This window comes from Apis florea, unplaced genomic scaffold, assembly GCF_048593485.1.
Source record: "Apis florea isolate Af1SG1 unplaced genomic scaffold, ASM4859348v1 contig_3326_pilon, whole genome shotgun sequence".
Taxonomy (NCBI): Eukaryota; Metazoa; Arthropoda; class Insecta; order Hymenoptera; family Apidae; genus Apis; species Apis florea.
Window position 1 is genome coordinate 810,756 of NW_028256739.1, and position 27,469 is coordinate 838,224.

A 27,469-nucleotide genomic window follows, 5' to 3' on the forward strand; every position below is an offset into this window, starting at 1 on the left:
CAAGTTGAAAACCTTTTGATCCGTTCGACAATCCTTTCCCTGTGTCGGAATCGACGAAACGGATAAAACGTAGGTTCCCGAATCACGTCGTCCTCGGAGAAACAGCAGGTGGCCGATAATGTTCCCCGGGGAAGCTAAACCGACCGCCATTCTTTTATGATAATACGTGAGCTGATATCCGAAATGTAGATCAATCGACTTTCTGCTTGGATCCCGTGCCGACCGATATCCGGTCCATATCTCCTCCATTTTGGTCATCGTGTTCATTAAAACACGCTTTGTCCTATTTTCAGTGTTCTAATAATCTAATAAAATGATGGCATCGAGAATATCTCGAGAGAACACGTATTTATTCGACCCTTATTCTCCTCGTTTTTTTACTTCCACGGGTAAATTCTAATATCTGTAACACGCTATCAAAGACTTTGAATTGAAAGTTGTCCGATGATTTTTCGTAGATTTCTTTGCGTACCTTGTTTATAAATAACTCCTCGAGAAAAGCATCTGGAAACTCGATGCACTTGTCGCGGTAGATTCTACTCTTTCGAATTCTGAGAAGCTGTTCACTGCACACAGGCGCCGCCTGTAATCCGCGTGACATCGAGGCTGAATATTCCACGAAGGTAGTAGAGCGGGATGAAAACCGAAAATGGAACACGGTTGCATCTGTTCAAGCGATAAAGAGATTCCGAAGCGGAAGTTGTCGATGTTGGAAGTTTGTAATTTGATTAAAGTTACTCTTCGATTGTGTAGCTCTGCAGTGTTCGACTCGCATTCGTTAAGAATAACAAATTTTCGAGCGCTGAATTTAGTTAAACACGGTAAATAATATCGATTGATCTGCAATTTTCCCATTTACAGTCGAGGTTTCTGCATTTAAGAAAGCAACCACTGTACGATACAAAAAACTATTTTTAAAACCACTTTAAGTTCATCTTGTGAAAATAAATTCTTCGTTATCGAGAAGATCGATATGGGATTTCTATTGATTGGTTTACCTTCGAAGCGAGTAACAATTGCATCCACTTAATCCAGATTAAATGGATCATTAACGCTAGATGAATGTCAATTTTCTTGATGTAAAGACGCATGCAAAAGTTTTCCATATGCCCATAGTTCGGCGTGATCGTTATAGGATGAAAAATCTTCGTGTTGCACCACCTGCAACAAATTAATCATTATGTTAGATCAATTGGCAAATATTTCTCACCTACCTTCTCTCTATCTTCGAGTTAAACTCCTTTTAAAAATCTCCTTTTAAAAGAAATAAAAAATCAAAGAACCCAGTCACCTTGGCTCCCTCAATAATAAGCTATCGGCCCTCCACTTGTCGCGAGAAACTCTCGACACTGGGAGAGAGATGAAAGAGATCGCGACAGAAAAATTGAGCGTATCCGCGCAAGAAAGGAATCAGGTGTAATCCTCTTGACACGGGATCGGCTAACGCTTCGAGTGGTTCGAGAAACTCTCGAATGACAAAGACACGGAGGGTGTGCCACACCCCTTCGATCTCTGCCACATTCCTCAATTATTCCCACCATCTCTTTCTAAACCGATTTATTCCTATGCATTGTTCCGCGAAATAGATTTCACGATCGATCCGTGTCTCTTCAACAGTCGAAAGAAGGGTTTCGTCGATTGAGTAGTGGTCTAATTGACAAATTGGCCAAGGATAATCAAGTTGTCGAAGATTAAATTATTCTACGATTTCTCCAGCGTGCGATATTCCTTTTAATATCGAAATTCCAGCTCGATGATAATAACGATGAAAATGATGCGACGGGAAATAAATTCAAATCCCGATCCAATTTACCGACTCTCCCTGTCCATTCTCCCATTTGCGTTAATGTAACAGCTTGTACGATATACAGGCGATTAATTTTGATTAAATGGTATCGCCCTGTTGACGTTATTCTGCCGAATATATCGTGAAAAGTATTACAACGTATTCTTTTAACGAAGAGTTTAAATTGAAAAGTCAATAAGAAAAATAATTCTCGTCGCTCAAATAATTCAATTTTCGATTCACGATTCAATCGAGTTAGTATTTATTCTGAAATGTAATTAAAAATTAGATATTATAATTCACGATATTTGTAATATTTCTCTTTAAAAAAGTTTTAATTCATTTTAGAAGAAGAATTAAGGATCTCAAAATATTTTTCTGTTCTCCTCGAACAGAAAATCGACTGTTTTATTTTAATACATCACATAGTAGATATTATTAAATAACACGAAATATAATATTGCATCTAAAGAAAAAATTGTTAAAATAGAAAATTGCATTTTCTATATTTTCGCATCCGGCTAATTGTTACGATGGTTAAGAAAAGAAAGAAGTAGGAAATTGCGAAATGCTTCCTGTCTGCTTGGTTTTTCAATTCTAACTATTAAAGCCTGCTAGAGGGACAAATGAAATCCTTGACAAACGTTTCTCGTACATTCTGACCCAGTTTTTCCCTCAATTTCTTCTAATATCCATCTTTTATATCCATCCCAAGATTAAATGGGGGAATCTAATCATAAAATTTGTTCAATTTCTATAAAATATAAAATTTCAACTTACATTTGCGCTATTTATTTATTAATTGTCCCATATTTCTTTTTGTTACAGGTAAGTCTAATATTTCCGGTTAGAAACCATGTTCACGTAAGTAGCGAGATTATTTGTTTAAAAACGTATTGTTTCCAAGTCCCGCACAATCCTTTTTTAGAGAATCTTCAGCGCAGTGAAAGCCCTTTGTTATAATCTCTTAACCTTTCAAGAAAAGAATGAAAAAAAAGAGGAAATCTCAGCCGTGGATCAAAGGGACAAGCGTGGACAAAGCGCTTATTAGAATTAGTTGAAAAATACGTGTGCTACGAACACGAAATTCATTTCTTTTGGTATAAAGAAAGAGAATGGTATTCAAGAACGGTATCCATTTCAAAAACTGCCTAACTTTCCTGCCTAGAAATTAAATTAAATTTATATATTGTTAGAAAAAAATTAATTGTACTCTTCTGTGTTATGTGTTCAGTGTTCAATCTTTTTTCAATAAAATTATATTATTAAAATAATTGAAAAGTTTTCGATGAAAAACAACTGAACGAAGAAAGCATTTTTAATTTTTGTTTAAACGAAACGAAATATTCCTTACCAAAATGTACACCACATTTTGCACATTTTATTAGTTGCTTTAATGTTACATTTATATGAACAAAATTTTAATAGTAATGGAGATATATTTTTGACAGAAAACAATACGCATTAACTAATTATTCCACTTGCAAATATTTGATACATTATTGATATTATATATTTTAATATAAAATTCTCTCATATGAATTGAGAATCGAAATGAGAAGAATATTAGCTGGCTTGTTTATACGAATTTGTCGATAGATTCGCATTAAAATCTAATTAATTTCATCCTCATAATGAAAATTAAACAAGACGCTTGTCTTCGCTATTATTCTTCAATTTTCGAGGGCCCTTCATAAAATACCATTTCTCTTTCCAATAACTAGTTTCCCCAAGATTCAATCTGTACTTAAACCACCGTGTACGAAATTCACTGTATAAACAACAATACGTACCGATACACAAGTGGCAGCACAATATCGTTCCAAGTTTAAACTTGGACAGAGCGGAAAGAAAGCGCATGTCGAGAGCGAAAGAAAGGTAGGAAAGAAAGGTTCTTTTTAGAAGCCGGTGGTATCACTCGCTCTATCGACAGACTTTCGTATTGTTTTCGATTCTGTCGGGGCCATTCTTTTCCGAACAATATTTAATCTGTCCGGCTCGTTCCACGGTATAAATGAAAACTGCGGATAACCAAGAAAACACCCGGCACGTTTCTTATCTCGACCTAAATTACGACATCTCCGTTTCTTTCGCTCTGTCCACTCTGTCTACCCGCGATTTCTTTCGATCTCTCTCTTCTCTGTTCCTTTACAATCGATCGAACGCATCGAGAATTTTAACGTGCGAACCTGCGAACAAAAATATATTCTGTTAGAATGGAAAGAAAAAGAAAGAAAAAAAAAGAATAAAAATTTTATGACGGTGAAACGAATTTTAATCTTCCAGATTCCTCGAGTGTGAAGAATGAAAATGTAAAATTAGAATGAAGGATTCTGTGAAATTAATTTTTGAGTCAACGTGCAAAAGTGCTTTGAAGTTTTTATTCATTCTAATATTCTATTCTAGTTTTTATTTTCGGTATATCATCAATCATAATAATTTTCTTCTCTTAAAAGTATACAAAAATAATACTTGTATTACAATTTATTAAATTATAATTAAATTAAATTGGATATATATAATAATCGAAGTATTGTTATATACAAGTTTTGTTTGTTTATTATAAACTCGTGATAAATAATAAAATATTTTGTTCCTTTTTTATTTTATTCTATCGTATCTATCCATCACAAACCCACATCCCACTTATCTCGATTCGATCCGCTTAAACGCGTTCTCACCATCCGTAAATGTAAATGTAAATTAACAAGTGAGTTTGATTCAATCACATCGATATCTATGCACCTGATTCGATTTTTATTTGCTTCGATTCCACAAGAATCATTTCGTATTCTTTTATTTTTTTAAAATATGTCTTTTAAAATATTTTCCAAATTTAATACCAGGAATTGATAAACATTAATTGACATTTGCATGCAACTTTAATCAACGTATTACCGTTGATATTCTACCGTCTAATCTCGAATTCTTGTGTATTTAAACGACACAGTTGGATCATACTCGGCAATAGATCCCCAATTTTCATCTTGTATATTAGTTTTGTGTATTAATTTAGCATAATATTGACAAATTTACTTGTACGTGTGTCACAAATATTTGTCGCATCTGTGCGCATGAAATTTTACGAGAGGGTTGGAGTATCGCTTCCAAAACCTTGATCTAAATTAGTCGATCGTCTGGCAAATGTCCATTTCTTCGGCAAAAATACGTATAAATCTTAGCTAGCACCCTCGTTTCTCCATTGAATTTTACAGTCAATCTCATAACTGGTTATCGCGATTCCAATATTCCAATAAAATTGTACGAGAGTATGAGACAGAAGGAAGGATATTAAAAATAAGAATTCCCTCGATCATTTGGAATCAAACAAAATCCTCTCTATCACGATCAACTTTTCGATGAATGAATATTGTGATTTTATAATAATAATATTTGAAACATGAATTACTTTAATATTTCTTTTTTTTTCATTTGTACTTATCGTTCGATTTCATTGCTACTATTAAATATCTATTCTTATATATATATTTTCATTTCATTTTCAAAAGTAAAATAAGTAAATCGTTCGAATGATTCATTCCTGAAATAAGATTTTAAAATTTACCACCACGATAAATTCCACGATAAGAATAATTTAAAAAAAGGATATTAGAAGATACAGTGATACATACATGCACTCACATATCGAGAATTTATTCAATCAATTATGCACATCCCATTTGCGAAAAGGGATTGGGTGTTTAATTCAATGATAAAATAGCCGAATATTCCTATGGTGAAAATATTTGATCGGTATTTAATAATAAACCATCGAATTGATAACCCATTATTAGATATATATATATATACGATATGCACGTTAGTTATAGCACGACTCGCATAGTCCATCCAATATTTCCTCTGATTTTTACTCATTAATCGGATCTATGGGATTAAGTAAATTTGGAATACCGATGTTATAATAGGCCGACCCGTATTACGCGCAGAGGAGGATCTCCTGTGTTTCATCAGAACACGCGGTATATGCTAATCGATTTCCACCAGATAAATCCATTAACCGTCTGTACCGGTGTTTGAAAATATTGATTTATCCGTATGTGTGTGTGTGTGTGTGTGTGTGCGTAGTTAATGAATACCGATCAAGTTAATACCGACCGATTTTGCACTTCAAACAGAAATCCTCTTCTCTATAGAGATTCAACAGTGCGAAGCATCTTCTGACACGCTTATGAATTAAAATTCCTTTTCTCTTTTAAATGTTATATCATCGTCTTGAAAACTTTCTCTTGCTCGCTTTAATATTTCCCCGTTTATTTTAATATTTTAATGTTTGTACCACGTTCTTGCCACATGTTTATCTTAACGCCACGAATTTTATTTCGCTTTAATGCCGCATATTTTAATACCGTGATGATATATTTGTATATGGACATAATATAAAAATACCGTATTTGCACTCCATTTTATTTGCTTGTAACTTTTTATTCAATGCGATGACAGGATATATATTTCTATTTTGTTTCGTATCTCGTGAAAGGCCAACGCAAAAATAATACAAAATAAAAATATCATCGGGTACAGGTATTATATTGTATTTTTCCTTTATATTCCCTGTATTTGTTTAATTTATTTTTGACTTTGTTTTTTCGTTTGTGATTTGCCAATTTCGCGTTTCCTTTATTTCACTTATAATTGAATGAAAGAAATTACATTCCTTGAAAACGAATAATTTAAAATTACGTCAATTTTCGTGAATAACGTGGGAAAAAGTTTCAAAAAAACCTGAAATTTTTATATTTCGCGTTTAAATCCGACGATTAAATTCATCAGACAAAGAAATGAAAGAAACAACAAATTCCAATTAACAAAGTTCAAAGGAACGAGAGAAACGATCACAAACGAATCTTCAGCATCGAATATAAAACGATGCTCGAATAATTTAAATATGAAATTAAATACGCGAAACTTATTTCCCTGAAATCCGATAAATTTCACACAACGATCGACGCTGTTTTCGCGCCAAATTCTCTACGATCTCGAGGGCTTTGATCTTTTCGAAGTGCACTCGAATCGTACACCAAAGACCGTAGGAATTTTTCGTTTCCATTCACATCTCGTTCCGCGAGAGGACGAGGCAAATCGGCTGATAATGCACAGTGCACTTTCCTCGGGTGGCAAAGAGAGGCGTTTTCCTCGTGCAAGTCATCAAGGCAAACTCACACTCCTTGAGTGCACGGAGGTAAAGAGTTCTGTCTTGAAAGAAACCACAGTCGACGAAAGGGTTTCGATGTTAACAGCTTTGCGAATACGAAAAAACGAGGATCGAAGAGGAATAAAATGGGGAGAGGAAAGAATTTTGGATCGTTCGCACGATGATAATCCAGTGCAGAGTAGGAAATTTTTCGAAATAGACAAATTTAACGAAATTCCTGCTCGTTTTATTTCTATGCTATTCTTCGTTTCATGGTTCAACAAAATCTGCTGGATTAATTTCGATGAACAAGAATGAAAATAAAGCGAAATAAGTAAAAGATAGATACATATAAAATACGTGTTGTATATCCATGAAATATTATCAAGTGCCAAATTATTCCAGATGCATTTCGCAAATGCACAAGAATGCATAAGAATAATACAAAATAGTACATAAGATATATCTTCGTATTTATCTGTGAGAGTTTTTAAAGAGATAGAATATCCTGTACATACCTAAATGTTCTGCTCGAGACTCTCTTACTTGCTCGAGCAAATCGTAAGGAGACAGTGAAAGCCTGCGTAAAAGTTAGATGGAGCGTTTCACGCACTACATCACAGGTAATGGCAAGTGGGGAATAACGAAGAATCCTTAAGGGATGAAAGTCTAGAAAGCAGAGGCGGAGTAAACTCGCAACGTTTGATGGAGGGCAATCTGAGTTATCTAGTGCCTGGCTTGTTCCTTTACTTATCATCCATCTTCTTCGAACACCTTAAAGTTTTTCTATTTTAACTATCTCTCTCTTTGCTTCTCTTGTGCATCGCCAATCTTTTATCTTTATTTCAAATATCGTGAATCCTTCGTCCTCTTCATTTTAACTTATACATTAACTAATGTAAATCGCAATACAATATTAATGTGTGTTATCTGTTCTCGATAAGAAGGTATCAAGACTCGTCTTTTCTCTTCCATTTTTATGACTTTTCGAATAATTCCCCCATACCTTTTGCCTCACGCCACGTCAAAAGGATTCTCATAGCGGAATGAGCAAAGCCGGATTCTCTCCCTCTCGTTTTTTCCAACCACGATAAATGAGCATACAAAGGACCAGTGGCTGAGGTTAAAAAGTGTGTATGAATTCAACATTTGTTCCCTGAATACCTCTTTTATCTCTGGATTCGTTTTTCCAAGTAATTATTTTTTACGCCGTTTTCCCTTTCCTCATTTTTGCAAATAGTACTTTAATACACTGCGCCCTCGTTTATATATAAATGTGAGAATAATTTTCAAATATACTCGAATGGAATAATGCTCTTTACGAATTATTATGCTCAATCGTGCGATTAAATTTCGTATCTATTTTCTTACGAGATCTTTCGTCACGTAATAATCCACTGACCAGAATAAATCGACAATGCTCTTCTCGCCGATTTACACTTTAATAATCTTATAATTCAAAACTTTCAAGCAAAATTCAATCTTGCAACTCGCAATATAACTCGTTCCATTATTATTTATATAATTTTAATAATCACTAATTCGATAATTTGATATCGAAAGTCAATGTTCTCGAAGCATCGAGCAACACACGATGGAAAAATGTATAGCATCTATATGCTATATCGAAGTACATCCTCTCTATAATATACCGAAGCTTCTTATACTTTGACGTTTTTCACCAGCATTTTTTACGCTCTGTCAAACAAAGGCGAAGCCAAGAGATTATTTTTCCGTTTTCTTCAACATCGCCTAGATACAAGAAGATGAACTCGGATGTTATTTGGACACCCGATCTTCGTATTTTCTTTTTTTTTTTTTTTTTTTTTTCATCTACTCCTGCTCCACCACTCCACTTCCTCTTTTCATTTTCATTTTTAAAAAATTACTTCGATCCAAGCTAAACGACTTTGCTACGTGAACAACATCCCTTTTGAATTTTAATTTATACGAGATGATTAGATCAATCTGCTCGATATGCTTTTGTATTAAAACTAAATTTTTGAAACGAATCATTTAATGATCGATTAAAGTATTGTGTTACGTGACATTAAGTTAAGAATCCTATGTTCAATGTGACTGCTCGTTAAATTTAATTTCTATCTGCTAATTATTATATTTCAGTCGTAATCGTGTATATTTGAATCGGATATTGTATTCGGATTGTAACAACATTGTGATTCTTTCGTTATTTTATCGAGAATTATTCCATATTTATTAATATTATATTCGTATTATTTATATTAAATTACGGACCAATTAATCGATCTCTCTGTTTTCAATTCAACGATGAAAAAATACAACAGGCATTTTATCGAAAACGTAACGAAATACATTTCCTTCCTTATTGCGCATATATTAAAAACACATGACGGGAATGTTCCTGTTTCCATTGGTTTTATCAATGAATGATAACGATGCAATGCAATTATTGGTTTAATTTAGTTTCTGCCTGTTGTAACTCATAATTTACAGGTTTATATCAAGCAATAAACGTGGTTTTTCAATTTTACGATTCGTACGATCGTTCTGTAAATAAAAAAAAGAAAAAAAACAGCAAACAAACGCGTCGAACGCGTCCAAAATTATTATCACCGTTAAAAAAGAAACTAATTGGAAGAACGTTGTTATTACTGGCATAATTTCCGTATTGATCTTCAATTTTTATACAACAACATCCTGAAAATAAATCGTGAAATATCTGCTTAATGCTTAATGCTCGTACAAAGAAATATTTAGTTTCGTTTAATTGATTTTACAAAGTCCTTGCAAACCTTGCGTTTTGCATTCGCCTAAACAACTAACTCGCAACAGACCCGTTCGTCCAACAGCTGCAAACAATTCCCCGCAATCAGTAACATCGAGTATCCCTGGTCCAAGCCTTCTTAATCTCAGTCTAGTCGAGCGAGAAGCAGAGATCTCTCTCAAATATTCATCGACGTGGTAATATCCGGCTCTCTTTCTCTCTCTCTCTCTCTCTGTCTTTCCGCCCTTGCGTCGCGGAACGAGCCCCGAGAGGGATGATTTTTCCCATAGTGGGCATCAAGTTGTTTGGAAACGAAAGGAGGATGAAGAAGCCGGAGTTGCGCCGGAGATACGTCTGGCTGCCTGTGGCGAACGTGCACGGGGGTGTGGGTGGCCGTGGATCGCCGTGTGGGGGTAGATCTTGCGCCGTCCAACCCAGCTGGCAGCATCCCTCGGCACCCCATGGCCCGCCGCCGAGCGAAAGCGCTGCCAGTCATTCGCGCGGATCCAAACACGCGGGATCTGTTCCTCTCCTCGAGGAGCCTTTGTCCGCAGTTCCGCGACGACTATCCCTTTCCACCCTCTGTCAATCGAATATCACTCGTTTTCTTCCACACCTCGAGAGGAATCCTTCCGGGGGGGGATGAGCATCCCGGGAGACGTTTCGTCGCTGCTTGAATTCATATGAGATATTTCTCGAATAGAGTAGAGGATAACAGAGGTTAATTATTATTTTTTTCAACGAATGGAAGAATTCTCGAGCTTTTTTTCTTGGTTCAAGCACTGTCGTTTCTTCGAGCTTTCTCGATATTCGCGTTTTCCTTCCCCCTTTTATTTACGGATGCGGGAGTCGTAATAAAGATTTCGTATTTCGATCGGTCCTTGAATTGGTGATTTGGTGAATGGATAGATGTTAATGGGGATGGTTATATACGGTTTTGATTTGAGAAAGTGACGTAGGAAACGGAAAGGGAATGGGAATGTCGCGCGGATAATGCGTCACGATTATGCAGAGGTCGAGCGCGGCCGGGTCTCCTCGCTGCACATTGAATCCCGATTCCAAGGTCACAAATCTGTCTAACGATCCCTTCGCTCGCGGGACTCACGTGGTGTAGCTTCCCTAGTGTCGTTTTTCTCGTTGAAAAATAAAAACTTTGCGACACGGCTAAGTCTCTTCTTTCAAATTTTTAGAAAAGGAAAACGTGGATTCATCCATTTCAGAAGCTCGAAAGTTAAATCGATGAAAATAGTGTTCAAACGTCTCTTCCTTTCCATTAATTTCCAAAATTCAAGAAATCGTACAAATTACTCGTCGATAAATTTTAATTTTACTTTTAATTTTTGAGATCTCCTCTTGATGGTCCGTGAAATACTATTACGATAATATTTATGTATATACAAATTTCAAAATGAAATATTTAACTTTTAAAGATTCTCTCATTCACTCGTGAAATGCAATTATTCGCAATTTTATTTAAGAATTAAGTTAATAAAGAAAGTGTAACTTGAAAAATTCTTCCAACGATCCATTCAAATGCAATTGTTCGGTGAAACAATTTTATATTTAAAGTAAAATCGCAGTAAAGAGCACGACGAAACGTCTAGTATCGAAGAGGGGACGGTGTCAGAGGGACAGTGTGAGAGAGAGAGGGACAACATCGAAGATCGAAAGGGGTGAGGACGTGGTTCGATACTGTTGTATGGTGTGTTGTCATAGTGAAAAATAATCGGTTAGCAACCTGGAGTGCCAATGCGGATCACGTGTGCCGCCCGTCTTCATGGGGATGGGCTTTAACGATAAGAAGCTGAGGAGATTACGAAGATTGCGGCTATTTGGCCGCGCCAAAGTTTACCTCACGGTCCGCTGGCCACAGCTGGTGGGTGCTTTAGAGCAATCGCATGTGCATTTCCCTTCGTTTTTCCGATAATTTAGACGCGCAAGAAAAGGGTTAAACCCCTTTCTTCGCTTACGAGTTAAAGACTTTAAGATTTCAACCACTTAGCTTGGTATTATCGATGCGGACATGCTTTAATCCGATTATTTTGGGTTGGTGGAAAAATTATATCGGTTTCTAATTTAAGTAAATTTTAAGTGAATACTCTGGGGATGGGGATCTTTCATATTTACGAAATGAAAATTAAATATAATTGGATTAAATAAAATATTCGTGTTATATCGATTCGAGCAGGATACAAATGACAAATATTTACTATATTTTTTAAATAAATATTGCAAATGTATATATTGTAAACCATACTCTACCATACGTATATTGGTTTATCAAATTTTGCGATCGAGTTTCGAGTTGGAAGATAAATTTCGATCCGAGGAATCATGGTCAAACAAATTTTTGACATTCGTTCAAATAACTTTAAAGCTGGATACGTATCACCAACCCAATAATATCTTTATTTATAAAAATTAGAAGTTTATTTTTCGATTCATCACGAGTAGATTAGAAATTATTTCATTCATTCAAACGTGTAAGAATAATTTTCATAATTCATTGTAGTTATTTTTTTCATCAGGTAATAGAAACTGATACATATATATATATATATAGTGCATGAATAAATTAATTTACATCTCCAATTTCGAAACGCGGAGATGGAAAAATAATCCAATTTTATTTGCATTCTTGCGAGATGCATTAAGAAACGTGATCCAAAAGAAAACCTTAATTATACGTGACGATTATTAGGGGATGAAAGTTCGCGTCCGAGTATACAGGCATTGCATTCAGAACGCGGATCACGTAGAATGCGTTGATTTCCGGCTGGAATAAGCATCGAGAATAACAGCCTGCGAAAACTGAGATAATGGAAACATTTCTGGAGAAGCTTATTTTGCACTCGCCTTTCTTGTTAATAACAATTTCAATTGTCAAAATAACTCTATTATTTCTTCGAAATATTATTGCTACAAAATCATTGAATTTTATTCGAGCTTCGAGTTTTGTATTTATCTTGTTCAATTATATTGACGAAATTCAAGAAATAAGAGCTTTTTAATCAACGATCATGATTAAAATTCTATACCGCTGTAATTGTTCTAGCATCTCGAATAATTTCTTTCTTTCTTCGGGGTTGTACACTTTCTTTTAATTCACAGGCAACAATTTTTGAATGATAACATTTTATATAGTATATTTATACCAAAAGTCCTGTAATCGAAATTCAATTTTTTCGAAAATAAGGAGTTTGAAGAAATTTTTTATTCGACGATTCTCATTTTTCTACGGCTCGCGTTGCAAAGATATTATTATTTTTTTTTATTTTTCCAGCATCCTGAAGATGGCGAAAAAAATGTTGTCGATGTCGCTTGTAATAATGTTTGATATCGTGTGGCTTATTTTTGCTCCGTCGACTCCATTAATAGACGCAATTAAAATTCCCTTCGCGCTCAGACAATTTTCCAGCCGAGGTCCCTCGCTTCTGTTTATTTTTACCACGCCTGAATGCTCGATAAATATCCTTGTAATTTTTACCGATTATTACTGATTCTTCACTTTTTCATATATCTACGTGAATTAAATAAAACGTCAATTAAACGAACAACAAAATTAAGATAAAAGATACCCGAATTTAAATTTCGAAATTTTATAATCTTATTCTGCCAACGCTTCTTCTCTCTTCGTTCAAATCAAATTACAATCAATTTAAATCTCCAAAATTCACGCGAAATAATTGCACGACGAATTTGACAATTTTCAATATTTTTCATTTTTCTTTGACTTAAAATATTCGGATCATCGTAGCTCAAAGGATTTAAAAACGACATTTACAAAGTTTCAATAACTGTAAAGAGTTCGAGCACTCGCCTTCTTGAAAGCAATTCTATTACCACGTTTGACATTTTTCACGTACACACACACACACACACACACACACAAACAGGCGCAACGACGACGAGCCAACGGTTTATCTCGAATTTATTTTCCTTCTCGAAAAGCGCCCCCGTCATAACGCGAGGCGCAAACTTGTGAGTGACGGCAATTTCGGTGGCCTTTCGCTCTCGCCTTCTTAATCCGATTTAAGCAACGTCACAGACTGTAGACACGACTCCACCCTCGCGCGTGTAATTTTCATGGCGGGCAAAGCACACACGGCTTAGCGGAAAATCTGCCGATCCGACCGACCAACCGGTCGAGAATGCAGACTATTTCCGTCGCGTGCAACGCGTTTCGCCCGCTATTCCATCTCGACCGGATGTCCGGGATGTGTCGAGTTCTTGCACCGTCTACGAATATCTTTCGGATCATCACATCGAATTGTTCGAACGTGCAACATCCACGTCTTGTCTCGTTGATGAAACAATATATATTTGGATGATGGTATTCCAGAAAAGTATATATCGTGGCACGATGATTTTATTTATGAATGCCAGTGTTGTTTGTCGAACAATTGAATCCTTGAAATAATACTTACTGTACGAAGGATTAAGAATTAAAAAATTATTGATCGATTTCTCGACTCAAAAGATGAATTTGTATATTTTGGAGAAGGGGAGGAATTATATTGAGCAGATTTAAAAATAAAAGTTTCTTCGATGACATAACATTCCATTCGAATTCCCGTCTTCTTTTTCTCTTCTCCTTTCTTATCTCTAAAAATTTATCCAACTTATTATTCGATAAAGAGATCCTTTTAATAAACTTCGTATCTCGCTCCAACTTTCATTTCGTTAATGCCAAAGTTACAAGATTTCATTTTTACCCCCTAATTTAATTGATCAATTAAAAGGTAATAAGATCACGAATCAATTATCCTCAGGCTCGTTCGAGCGGTTCGTTGAAGAGTTGATTTACGAGCAACAACGTTGCAAAAATAAGACAGGGCCTGTATCTAATCCAATATCGGGGTTGTCCGAATCAATTCCTTAATAGAGAACGGGATGAAAAATTCAGAATTTCATTTCGTGAAACACAACACGACGGATCCCCGTAACAAGAATCGCGCACGAAGGCATCGGATACGTATACATCTACTCTTCGAATTTATTCAACGCAAACGATATAACGTAACGACAGCACGTACGTCCAACAAATTTCAACGGCGTCACGTTTTTACTCTTTCACGCGCGTATGGATCTCCTCCGCGTGGAGGAGCCGCCCGCCATTTTCTGACCTTTCCCGTCGAAAACTGAATTTCCTCGTGTGTGCGACTGTTTAAATATTCCATTCCTTGAAAAAAAAAAAAAAAAACCCTCCCTTCTTATTCACTTTATCATTTTCTTTTTCTCGGATTGTTTGTTTGTCGAAGCATTCGAATGACGCTCATCGATGAATAAAACTGTGGAGAAAATTGAGATTAAAAGTGAAACGAAACTTTCGACGATATTATCCTTGTTTTTTTTTTTTTTTTTTTTTTTAAATTAACATTCTACAACGTGAAACAAATGGAAGAAAGATTTACGAGTTTGAAGAGAATGTTGCTATACCTGGACGAGATATCGTAACGGTTATCCCCTCGAAACGGCTCGAATAAAACTGAGAGCCACTTTTAATCTAATTAAGCTGCGTAATTTATGGACAGGTCTGGAACGCGTGGAATTTCATTAAAGCGGTATCGGCAGTTCTTCCGGCGCACGGTGAATGAAGTCGAGTTTTCTTTGATAAAATTTAAAGTTACACGACCCTTAGACGCAAGAAAAAAATTGACAGTATTCGGAAAAAAAGGAAAGAAAGGGAGAAAAGAGAAATAAAACGAGCGACAGACTGGGTTCGACGTGGGTTGTCGAGTAATCTGAAATGAAAATCCTGCCGTCGTTTCTATTTTTCGTCTCTTCGGGATTCAAATGTAAAACCGGCGCGTATCCCGTCAAGACGTTCAAATATTTCTTGATGTATTTCCGACCCGATACACCACAATCAAGTAGAGATTCCTTTTCCTTCTCTGACGGGAATATAAAATGCCTCCCTCCAACTTGACGGATCGAGTCGTAAAAATTTCCGTGCAAAACTTATGTTTTTTTTCTCCTCTCCCTCTCTCTTTCTCTCTTTTTTCCTTATCAAAGAGGGAGAGAAAAAATAGGGGGACGGTAAAAATTTCCACTCGTTGGGGGACGAGGGCAGAAATTTAAGTTTTTACTACTCGACTTTTCGCCATATTCCACACAGTCCTTAGAGTGCAAGATTTTTTTAAAGTGTAAAAAATATATATGTGGTTTCTCCTTTTCTTCTCTCAAAAATTATGTATAATTTATTTTCCATCAGATTCCTCCTCTTTCGTTTTAAGTGCAGAATCGTTTTCCTTCGATTTGAAAATGAATTTTCGTGCACCAATTACCTCGTACATTCCATGTTTTTTTCACGTCCTCATTTACCCATCGACATGGAAGAAACCGCGATTCGAAATTCGTTTCCACGAACGTTTCAATTCCGCGCCACGAAATGGCTTGTGTCCGTGAAATGACGAAAAAGTAGACGGATCCAACGTTATCGTTTCTCGTCTGTTGGCTTTCGTGCTCGAATACGTTCGAAAAGTATGGAAATACGCAACTGAAAAGTCGAGGAGACTTCTTACCTCGTTCGAAGAAATATTACACGATCCATTGAAAACGTTGTTTATTATTACTATTCCATTGTCCGAACAATTTTGGATTCGCGCATGAAACGAGATCTTAAAAATTTTCTACAAATTTAACAAAATAGCATGTTATCTATCATGAATTCTTTCGACGAGAAAAGAGCATCGAGCTAAAATTAAAATTTATATTCATCGTTCTGCCTCTTATGATGTATCCGTTTATTTTCCCGAAACTTGTCAAAGTTGAAATTCATATATAATAACTCGATAAAATTTAAGGTAACTTTAATCCTTTCATCTTAAAATATTACAGGCACGTTCGAATATCTCTTGAAATATTAAATCGGGTAATTTTTTCGCAACTCGTTCGAGGACGAAAACCTGGTGGATGTCGAAAGACGAGGGAGAACAGAGAAAAGATACTTGCCCTACGAGCAACAGCTTAACCTCATTATAATGGATCTCATTACTTTTATCGCCTGGACATATATCCGGCCGAACTCGAAATTGCTTTCCGCTTCTTTCGCTACTACTTTTGCCCGAGTTCACCGGCAATCTACATGCAAAAATTCTCGTGTCATCTTCCATCCCCAGACACCATCTGGACTCTTTTAATTTCTCTCCAAGATTACTATACGCGCCAAGACTATTAGACTGCGCATATATAAAAGAGATGGATGTCTTACTACTAATTCTTCTCGAATATTTCGTCTTCCGTACTATTTTCATCCCGATCATCTATGTTGATATAATTGATTTAAGAAACGCGTTATAGAAGAGTTGATAAAATTCTCTATTCGAAAGATATTCAGAATAGAATGCGCCTTCGTTTACAGTCTATCGTGAAAAGCGATCGATGATCGTTAATGAAACGTTGAATTTTTTACGCGTCGTTAAGTAGGCGAGAATGAATGCAGATACACGTGAAATATTCGGTGACCCGTATAATGGCTCGGAATTGTAAAATTATATTTGTACCTCTCGATATTCATCGCAGTGGCCGTTGTGAAATTACATATCTGGCCAATGCGAAAAGCGTGTTATCTCGCGCGTTATTCAATCGTGCATTTGCTTTTTCCTTGTATCGAGAAATTATTCGATTGCCCTAGGATTGTGACGAACGATCGAGAAAAATAACTGTATAACATTCATTTCTTCGCAATTAAATCGAACTTTATTCCCTTCTTCTTATTTTCTTACTTTCGTACTACTATCGTTCACATTTCTCGAAGGACTGCAAGTTAAAACGATCGATGAAACAACATGCCACGAGCTATACCTATGTGATTAGTTGTAACGCAAGCCTAATTTAGCACAACAATGTTACTGTTTCGATTGCACCTGTGTATTCAACTCGTCGTTGTAAATATAAATATTTTTACAAAAATTCGAGGAAGAATTTGCCCAATACAAACTCTTAATCCTTTATACTAGATATTAAAAGTATGGCCCCCTTCGCTTCTTCCAAGCGGGTCGGCCAAATTGAATTGCATTCGTCTGGGCTAAATAAAACGAAGCACGGAAAATCGCGGTACTTGGAAAAGAGCACGGCCACGACTTCTTCGCTTCTTCGGGTGGAAGTTGCATTGGCCGGCCCAGGAAAACCATTCCTGTGCCTCGTTATTGATGCTTTAACCTACAGCCGCGCACGATATACTGTGCTTGCACGATACGGATTCGTGCACGAAACGAGGAAGATCCTTGGGAAGAGCGTTTAGCCCGGAAAGATACGATCGAAGTTTAGCCACTGGTACCAGACGGTTCGACGTAATGCCATTCCAAAGGACTGACCTTGCAATAATCATTTTGATACCTAAAATTTAGGAGGCGTTGTTGTGTAAATTTATTATATAAGTTTAGCTTCGTTTATAAATAAATAAACGAAATAGATAATATTCGAAGTTTACATGAAAATCTATTCCAATCTTTTTTCAAACATCAATGCCTTCTTTTTTGTTTTTATTTCTTAAATGAAAACTCGATCACGACTGAGCAATGTGGCCATTGATAAATTGAAACCGTTTGACAAGATTCGACAAAACACGGAACGATGAATGGCTAAGGGCATTATTGTCCGCAATTTGGACGTGACGTTAATGTCCGAACGCGCAACACACGTTGCTAACACGTCCATACGCGAAACAACGGATGGAGATGTAACGCGGCTGACAATCGATTTGGAAATGAGCCTCGCGATCCCTCGTGTATCCATCCTCTTCCTCCACGCGCGTGCATTGTTTTAGTTACAACCAAAGTAACAGCATTTTGATCGTTCGTTCGTGATATCGTGTCGAGATGAAAATTTGTCCACCCTTCTTTTGTTGTTCGCCGATATATAATAAATCGATCATCTCGATTCTTAAACGGAATCTTTGTTTCGTGTCCTTAAATTATCTTTTACAATTGTATTTCTCCGCACAATTGAGCATCTTGTAGAGAAACAGGAAAAAGGAAATTGCTTCCAAAATTGTTGCTTCTTCGATTTGAAAAGATACATATTTTCATATAGTAATCGATAGTTATTTCAATTTCCTGTTATTAATCTAGATTCGGATCCAGAAATATAATTTATATCAAACCCTTCACGCTTCCGAGTTCCGTGTAAATCGATGATCGGCGAGCAAGACATCTGATAAATGATAACATAATAGATCAAATATTCGGAGGAAATTCGGCCGTTTATCCGAAAATCCGTATTAGGATAATAAACGAATAGCAATATTTCTCTATCGGCTTCGATACGGATTCATGCTGAATTGGACACCTCATCCGGTATTGATTAATCGCGAATCCACGAGGTGGATTAACGCGTTTGAACCCTTGTTGACGGCAGTTTATCTTTGATGCTTTCGTCAGATCCACGCTGAATAATTTATCGAAAAATGATTCACGGATCGTTTATCACGAGATTATATATAGAGAGAAGGCACGAAAGACGCGATTAACTCGTAAAATAGCGTCGTTTCGAATAGAGGACACGTGATTGTCATTATTTTATCCGTGTTCTATCTTTGAAAACGCGAAAAATTTTAATATAACTTTTACGAAGCGATGATATCGTTCAATATTACAATATTTGTGAAAATTTTAATCTATAATGGGATGAAAAAAAAAGAAAAATATAAAATCGATCGCGCGTAGATTACTACGGTGTTTGGAACGCGTTTTTAATCTGCCGCATAATATATTGTCGGATGTTAAAACGATTTTCCATCGTCGGGTACGAAAAAGTTTTTACTTTAAATATATCGTTTAAAAATTTGCTGCGGCCTTACACTTTTTGTTTTTCAATAAAATTACGGAAAATATTTGCTTTCGACGATATTAAAATAATAATAATAATAATAGAGAAAACAATGTGGAAAGAGACATCGTGGAAAAGAAACGTCCTCGATGTAAGAAATTAATTCCATTGAATTGTTCGGACGACCGTTCAACGATACGAAACGAAGAATACGCAGTTTGACGGTCGCAGATGTCGGTTAATTCTTCTAGCAATGAAAATTTTAATGCGTCGCTCAATTGCGACCGAGCTTCATAATTTATGCGTTATGTCACGCGCCACGGTGCAGACGAGATACATTAAATCATTAAGCACGATAACGTTTCGGATGAAATGAATTTCAGACGTGAACAGCCTCGACACGTACACCCATACGTGTGGCTTAATTGAAAATTCATGCAAGAGAGAGATGTTCGTTAATCGATATTTCCTTTTTCTTTTTTCTTCCTTTTTTTTTACTTTCCTAGACATTCTCTGTCTACGATTGATTTCTGATTACGTATGGAATTTTTAATTAATATTCTTCCATCTCCTCGATATTCGAGAAATGAAAAATTCGATAATGTAATCATTTCATATGTAAAATTCCATTTTGAAAATGTCAAACAGCAAACAAAGGAATTCTCTTCATTCAATAAGAAGAATATACCTTCTAATTTCGAAAATTAAAATACCTGATCCTGTAAAAAAAATAAACATATTTCTTGATGATTTTCAACGTTGTAATTATCTCTCTACGTGTGTGTAATTTAAATTTTAAGAGAGCGACAAAAAAAAGACAAACCCAATAGTCTCGACTGGTAATAGTCCATTAAAACATTTCGAGATGTAACGGCATCGATTCGAAAAGGAAGTAGACGATGCGGCGAGTCAGCGAAACCGCATATTTACTCAACGAACGGAAGACTACGCGAAACATACGGCAAGTTCGTTAGCTGTGCTTGTTTCCACCGTGTGGAATAAACGGCGCCCCCATTTACAGACGCGTGTTGCACGTGTTACAAGTTACATTTCAACTGTAAACTCATTTAAACGTTATGCAACTGCGATCTTCGATTCACGTAACTTTATCGATTAATCTTTGTTTTCGATTAAAACAGCAAGTTCGAATTCAAAAATAGTAGATTTGAACATGTTCGTGAGAAGATCCTTTGCAGAATCGATTCCATCCGATTTCTTCAAAAATTCTTCACATCCTCGCCTGTAAAATGAATAAATTTGTCAGAGAACAAGGCAACGACGAATAAATGAAAATGATCGCGTGACTAGAATATGCAAACTCTTTGAATACGGAAAAGAAGATGTTGGGCATTCACAGGCTGGAAGGATTTGCGGGATTCGCGTTGCGTTCCAAAGTCCAAGAACTCCGAGCTATCGAAAGACTTAAAGATGTCGAGAGTTGTATCGATGACCCGAGAGATTCCCAAGATCTTTCTCAACTTCCGACCCTCGAGCCTTTCGAACGTTTCAAATCACTTGAAATCTTCCAAGATCCCGGGCGGATATCTCGCCTCCCCCCCGCTTTTGTCACCGGCCAGAAAACTCTGAAACCTTTTCACGCGACCTCTTCTGCCCGTCCAATCCCTCGAAACTTGTACTTGTACTCGATTTTTGAAAATTTAAAATGTCCTCTTCGGAAAATTGATATCATGTCCTTGTTAAAATTCCAAACCAACAATTTAATCTGAAACATTTATTGACAAAAATATTAGAGACGACGTGGAAAGATTCTAGATAAGAAAAAAATCTCGTTTGCATCGAAATCTCTTTCGAGCCTGCTCGAACGAGGTCGAACGGCTCCTCCTCGAATCGAGGATATTTGCCTGTCACGGTTAACGTAATTCAATCGTGGACGCGGCTCGACTCGCCGTTTCGACTCGGCCCTCGAACGCTGAAATATATCGGCGGTATTCGAGTGGTGGAGCCGTTCCATTGTTCGGGCGGCGTGGAGCCCGACGGCTGACATTGCATCGCCACCGCTAACACATCATTGCGACCCGTGTCCTCGACACACAGGCCCCGCCGCACTCGTAACGCGTTATATTGCCGCCGCCTCTCTCGGCCTATTTAATTAGTTCCGCAACTCTGCGTTGGCCCAATCCCGGCCGATTAAACGCCACTCGTTCAACGATCCTCTCCACACGGATTCCGCGGTTCCACGAAACGCGGAGAGAGTTTCGCGTGTATACGCCATCGTACGAGGACTCGATCGATGTTGTTTCCATATACGAGCAAAGACGAATTTTCTTTCTTTATAATATTGAAATATAAAAGTTTTATATAAGTTAATTTTAACACGTGAAACGAATTTTAAGTTAGCTTTTAAGAAATTCATCAAGAAATTGTGTGGAGGTTGTTGTTGGTTCATGCAAAGGGTGCAAAGGGTTAAAAGATAGAGTTAGAATGTTTATTTCTATATCGCGGGATAGAATGTCGTTTATATATAAATTGCCCGAAGTTTGATCGTTCAAATAGAACAGATTATCCCCTAAAGTTTTAGTTGTTCGAACAGTTCGTTGATTATCTCGAGTTTGATTATTCGAATAACCGGTTATCCGAGATGACTATATTCTGGAACGATATCTAAAAATTGATTATTAGGTAGCTGCGTACCAAAATTTCGTCAAACTTTGAAATTAACGTGCTGAACTCGGCCATTAAATTCGATTGCCGGAGAGGGGACAGGAACAGAAGCTGGAAACAAGAAAAAGAACAGAGATTAGCTATGGATATCGAATTATTAAATTAACGCGACGATTACTTCATCAAACACGCGTTGAGATAGTCGAGAAGGTTTTTTTGAAGTTTAAAAGTTTTTAACTTTGTCGACGGTAATCCTTGTAAAAGAGTTAAAAAAAAAAAAAAAATCGTCGATGAAAGTAAAGCTGCAACGACTTTGAAAATATAAACGATGAAGACCAAGTTACTGAAAGTTTTAATAATAATGAAGCGCTTTTTGACTAGGTTATGCGATTACTCGTGTCTGTGTCTCGACGGTGTGTCGTTATAATTGCCGCAACAGACACGGTTGAAGGATAATACTATTTAAACTAGCTTAACCGTATTAAACACCAAGATCGCTACATTTGCTATGCAAAACAAAACACATAAATTCTCTCTTTTCAGACAGACTTAAGTGTGAATGCATTAGTTGAACAATTAAACTATTTAAATAATATATCACACCATTTGTCTGAAAATGTTGTTTTATATTCAAAAATTTTCTCAAATTCTGGATTAATTTGAAAGAAAAACGAACAAACGATAATTTCTCTTAACTCTATATAGAATGATAAATGCCAAGGCGAATTAAAGAGAAAATCGTAAAATTCGATATCTCTCTCTCTCTCTCTCTCTCTCTCTATTCAAGATATACACATTATAACCAGACTTTATAATTTTCTTCAGCTCTGAAGCCATGACTCCCTGAAATCGAACGATTTCACGATCGATTAATTATTCATAAAAATTATTTTCGCAATTATTCGATATTATACATCGAATTGGACAAACCTGGGGCTTCGAGTTTTACGAATAGATGCGGGGAAAAAAGAGGGAACGTTTCGTTAGAAAAGAATCAGAATCGAAATAGCTGACACGGTCCTCGATAAGGTCGAAGATCAAAGATAATCAGGAACTATGACACTCTCGAAAATCGTCCTTGCCACGACAGCAGAAAAGAGTATTTGCCTTTCGTCTCGTGCCGCTTCAAGCCCGAGAGAGGAGTCGAAAAAGAGGAGTCGGGGTTGAAAAGAGGGGGGGGAAAGATCGAGAGGCCGGCGACCAAGGGCTGCCAAGTTTTCAAGTGTACCACTACTCGTGTCGACCTCGCATCAAGCACCGATTTATCGGTCTCTGGAAATGTCTACGCATCGCAAATTCTTATTGGATCGTCCAATTTCTGCGCCCCGCTTCGAGAAAGCGATCTCGAGTGGGTTAAAATACAGGCAACAGATCTCCCTTATGAAATTTCAAGGATCAAAATTTTCTGTATAAATACTGCATAGAGTTTATTCGCGTCATTCTTTTTTGGAAAAAGAATTATTACTTAATTCGAAGGCGTAATTTCGCGCAATTTATAATTCTAATTGGGACCATTTGTCACATTTATTACTCCCAACGGAGTATTTAATTTCGTCGTGTTGTATCGCAAAATTATCGCGAATATAAAACGACGTGTAACGTGTAATACATGTTAAAAGCGGATATTCGAAGAAATCGAACTTTTTCTCATAATCTTTCGCGTTATAATGCCCCCTCAGAATCCCATTGCAACAAGGTTAAGTAAAGTGATCACGTTTACATAAAGCAACAGGAATATTACTAAAATATCGTATCCGCTTTTAACATGATTGTAAAACGCCGACTTATGCAATGAATATTGCACGAAATCACGCAAACCGATTACGTAACACGAAGGAATCACGAAGGATCGACCCTGGATTCCCGGGTCGATCTTGAAAAATGTCACGCTTAACACGTATATAATCCTCTCTCCTTAATTACGCCTCTCTGAACACGGCTTTAAAAGAAAAATACCTGCGACGGGATCCTCGTTAACCCGAGGCTCGGCGGATATCAAGAGTCATCAATTAATTCGACTTCCTTTCCCGCAAACCTTTCTTCACAGACGAGAAAAGAAACGAAGGTCACCCACCGAATTCACCCCGTCCCGCGGATTTTCCTCGCGCAATTACATTAATTCGATCTCTTCGGGCGCCCGTTCTTGACCCCGATCTCGAGTTATTCGCGACGACGAGATTCAAGGTTACGGGGACAAAGCACGACACGACCCACGCATCCTCCCCTCTTTCCAATCCTTCTTTTTCTTTTCACTTCTTTCTTCTTCCCCGAATGCAATTCAATACGAGCCCGGATCGAATCTGTGGAATTGGAAGAAAATACCGCAATGCGCTTAAAACAACCGAATGTCGCCACAGGGAATAAACTCCTTGCGTATTATATCCGTGGAACGATCGTTTGATCGATACGCTACGGATCGTCACGCTCACCCCTACTCCTCCTCTGCTTGCCAAAGCGGCATCGAATCGTTTTCAAGAGGGCGGGGATCACGCATGAACGCGCCCTCGATTTAAACGGCGCACCCGTGTACAAATTTGTTTGCCCACCCTGGCGTACCCCGTCGGGGACAATCCAGCCTTTCCAGCCTGGTTTCCTCTCTGTTCGAACTGTTCAACCTGTTTTCTCTGGAAAACGATTACGTTTTCGAAGAAAGAAGGGAAACGTTAAAATTTGCTGCGACGTAATCATCGTAGTGGGCCAATTTGTGTGTGTGTGTGTGTGTGTGTAAAAACAGCGTTTTATACAGGTTCGTGTGATTAATCAAGAGGAAACAGAGGGTTTGTAGAGAAAGGATCAAAAAGTAGAGAACGAGGAGGGGGGGATTTAATGTTTTCGGTTGATTGGAAAATTGGAATATGAAATATCCACGGTCGCGAATTAGGAAACACGGCCACCCCTTCTTATAATAGACGATCCTTTCTTTTTTAATAAGAATGAATTTTTGACTGGAAGCAAGCGCTGAAAGTAGATCATTGGATAAAATTTTCTATAAACAACGATAAATAATTGCACGATCTGTCGAAACGAACTTTTTAACTTTCGTTCGATGAAAAGGGATAAGGGGAAAGTATTAAAAAATATAATTCATAGTTTCTCGCACAATTCTCTCAGAATCTGGGGTACTTATTGTCGAATAAAATAGAATATTTGCAATTTCATTGTGTATCTGTGTACCCATGCACGTACAAAAGAGCTCGAAAGGTACAAAGTCTCGCGTAATAAAACGTATCCCGTTCAAACATTCTTTTAACATTGATCGAGTTTTATTTATACCGACTCGATTTTCGAAGCAAGCAACTCCCCTTTGTACATTCGATCTGCTTCCCTGAAAGAACTCGTACTCGTGCATTCAATTAGAAACCGAATGAATTTTCCGTGGAAACAAGCTGTTAAATTAACGAGCTCTCTTTGATCGTCTCGAGTCTGTTTTTATCGTATCGATGGCTCTACTCGAATGAAAAAAGAATCCCTACTGGGCAGTGATACCAAATTCACGTTTTGTCCTTCTAATCTCATTATTCAACCTTCTTAGTTCCTTTATTTAATTTCTTTCCTTTTTGGAAAGATTTTTTCCCGCATAGATTCGTAATCGATTCTTCCATTTTGACACGATACTAATATTTTCTTTAAATATTTTTCATGAATATTTTTTCATGAATTATTCCTTTGAAAATTCTTAAATTCCTTAAAATTATCTTCTATTTTTCTTTTTGCAAGTGTAAAATGAAGATTAAAATTTTTTAAACGAAAGAAACTTAAGAATTTGGAAGAAACTGATACTTTTTTTTTGTAATTAAAAAGAAAATTTTTGCAATCCTCTATTTTGTCTTCAAATCCAATGAAGATGTTCATCATAAGGAAACGAAGATTATAAAAGGGGACAGACATCGAAAAGAAAGATAGATCGTCCCTGATAGTTCGTGAAAAGTAATTAGTCGAAATTGAGGGTGGCAATTAATAACGATGATGGAGAGCGAGGGGTGATGAAATGAAACACTAACTAAATCATATCAAACTCTTCAATTAACCCGATAAATTCTTAGCAAAGTCGTTATTTTATTCCGTTTTCCCTAAATTTTAATCGACAATCGAGATAATTCCATCGTGATTTAAAAGAATCTAAAATTTAACCTAACCCCTAAAAAAAAGAAGTAATTAGTATAGCCAGTAATTCCAGCATTAACAACAGTTTTCGAAGACAGAAGCGTGATTCACACGGTCGAGTAACTATATAGTGCATCAGGAAGAACAAAAGCGACCAAAAGTTGTGGCACGATTCTCACAAATATGAAATAAAAGATACAAACGGGCGTCGTGGAAACGAGGCTTAGATTAAAACAAAGCCAGTCTTTGATCGAAGTTCTCGTGAGAGTTATTTAAAATGTTCTCCAACCCTCTGTTTGTTTGTGCACGTAGTAAACGATTCAACAAGTTTACAACAGCGAGCACGGAACGCGCGAATGTAAGCGGGAACAAAGCTGGCGGAGGAATGAAAGGGCAGCGCAGAGGAGTGTCTTCCGCAAAAACAAATGCGAACAAATAATAGTCGGATTTCCAGTTTTCTTTTTTTTTCTCCCCTCGCGAATATTCCCTTTTTTTTTTTTCTTTTTTTTTTTGCATTCATTTTCAACAGACCCAAATTTCACTAGAACGACTTTCCATCGCCCTCCTTTTTTCAATTTCATTTTAACAAACACCTCGTGTATCATTCTTCAATATGCGTCTCCAACAAGCTACTCGATCGTTATAAATCGATATAAAACACATATGCGTATAACTCTTACGATAAAACTGTATGTAGCAAATTATATTTATCTTTTCATTTTTTTCTCGAATCAATCGAGAAAACAACACCTCGACACATTTTCCGGTTTTACCTTATGCCAAATTAATTCAAAAACGCTACATATAAACGGGATACGGGTTTTAAACACACACGTGTCGATAATTCGATGCACGAGCAAGAAGCTGATCCTTACATACGTGTATACATACATACATATGCAGAGAAGCGTGTAGCGGTGAGCAGACGACAGAGGGAGCATTGCACGATCTAAATTATCCGGAAATGCAGGAGGCAGAGGAGGAGAGGAGAAGAAGACCCTTTAACCGGATGTCTCAAAGCAAGAACCCTCTGGCGCAGCCACTAATCTGCACGTCATCTGCATCAGAAGGCAGCGGGACGACCGATATGTATACATACACGCCGTGCACATACTCGCGTGTCCGCCTTTGATCCACCGGCTTCTTCTTTCTCGATGGAAATCGACCGTTGAGAGCCGAGGATGGGATATCGAATTATGCAACATTACTTTCAATCATCAATCGTTGTCGATCGCAGCGTATCTATCCGGGAATTTCATAAAGGAATAGTTCGCCGAGTATATCCCTT

At 37.0% G+C, this 27,469-nt stretch overlaps 1 protein-coding gene and 1 long non-coding RNA gene across 24 annotated transcripts in view; one reads left to right on the plus strand and one right to left on the minus strand.

Moving 5' to 3' along the window:
• The window catches only part of dlg1 (MAGUK family member discs large 1), a 516,408-nt gene that overhangs the window by 337,734 nt on the left and 151,205 nt on the right, over positions 1–27,469 (plus strand). The window lies entirely within an intron of this gene.
• Positions 1–27,469, minus strand: part of LOC105736819 (uncharacterized) — a 98,427-nt gene that overhangs the window by 44,800 nt on the left and 26,158 nt on the right. The window contains exons 4-5 of the long non-coding RNA XR_004225823.2: positions 3,580–3,975; positions 999–1,161 (exon numbers count right to left, since the gene is read on the minus strand). This is a non-coding gene — a long non-coding RNA (uncharacterized LOC105736819). The remainder of the gene's footprint in view (positions 1–998; positions 1,162–3,579; positions 3,976–27,469) is intronic.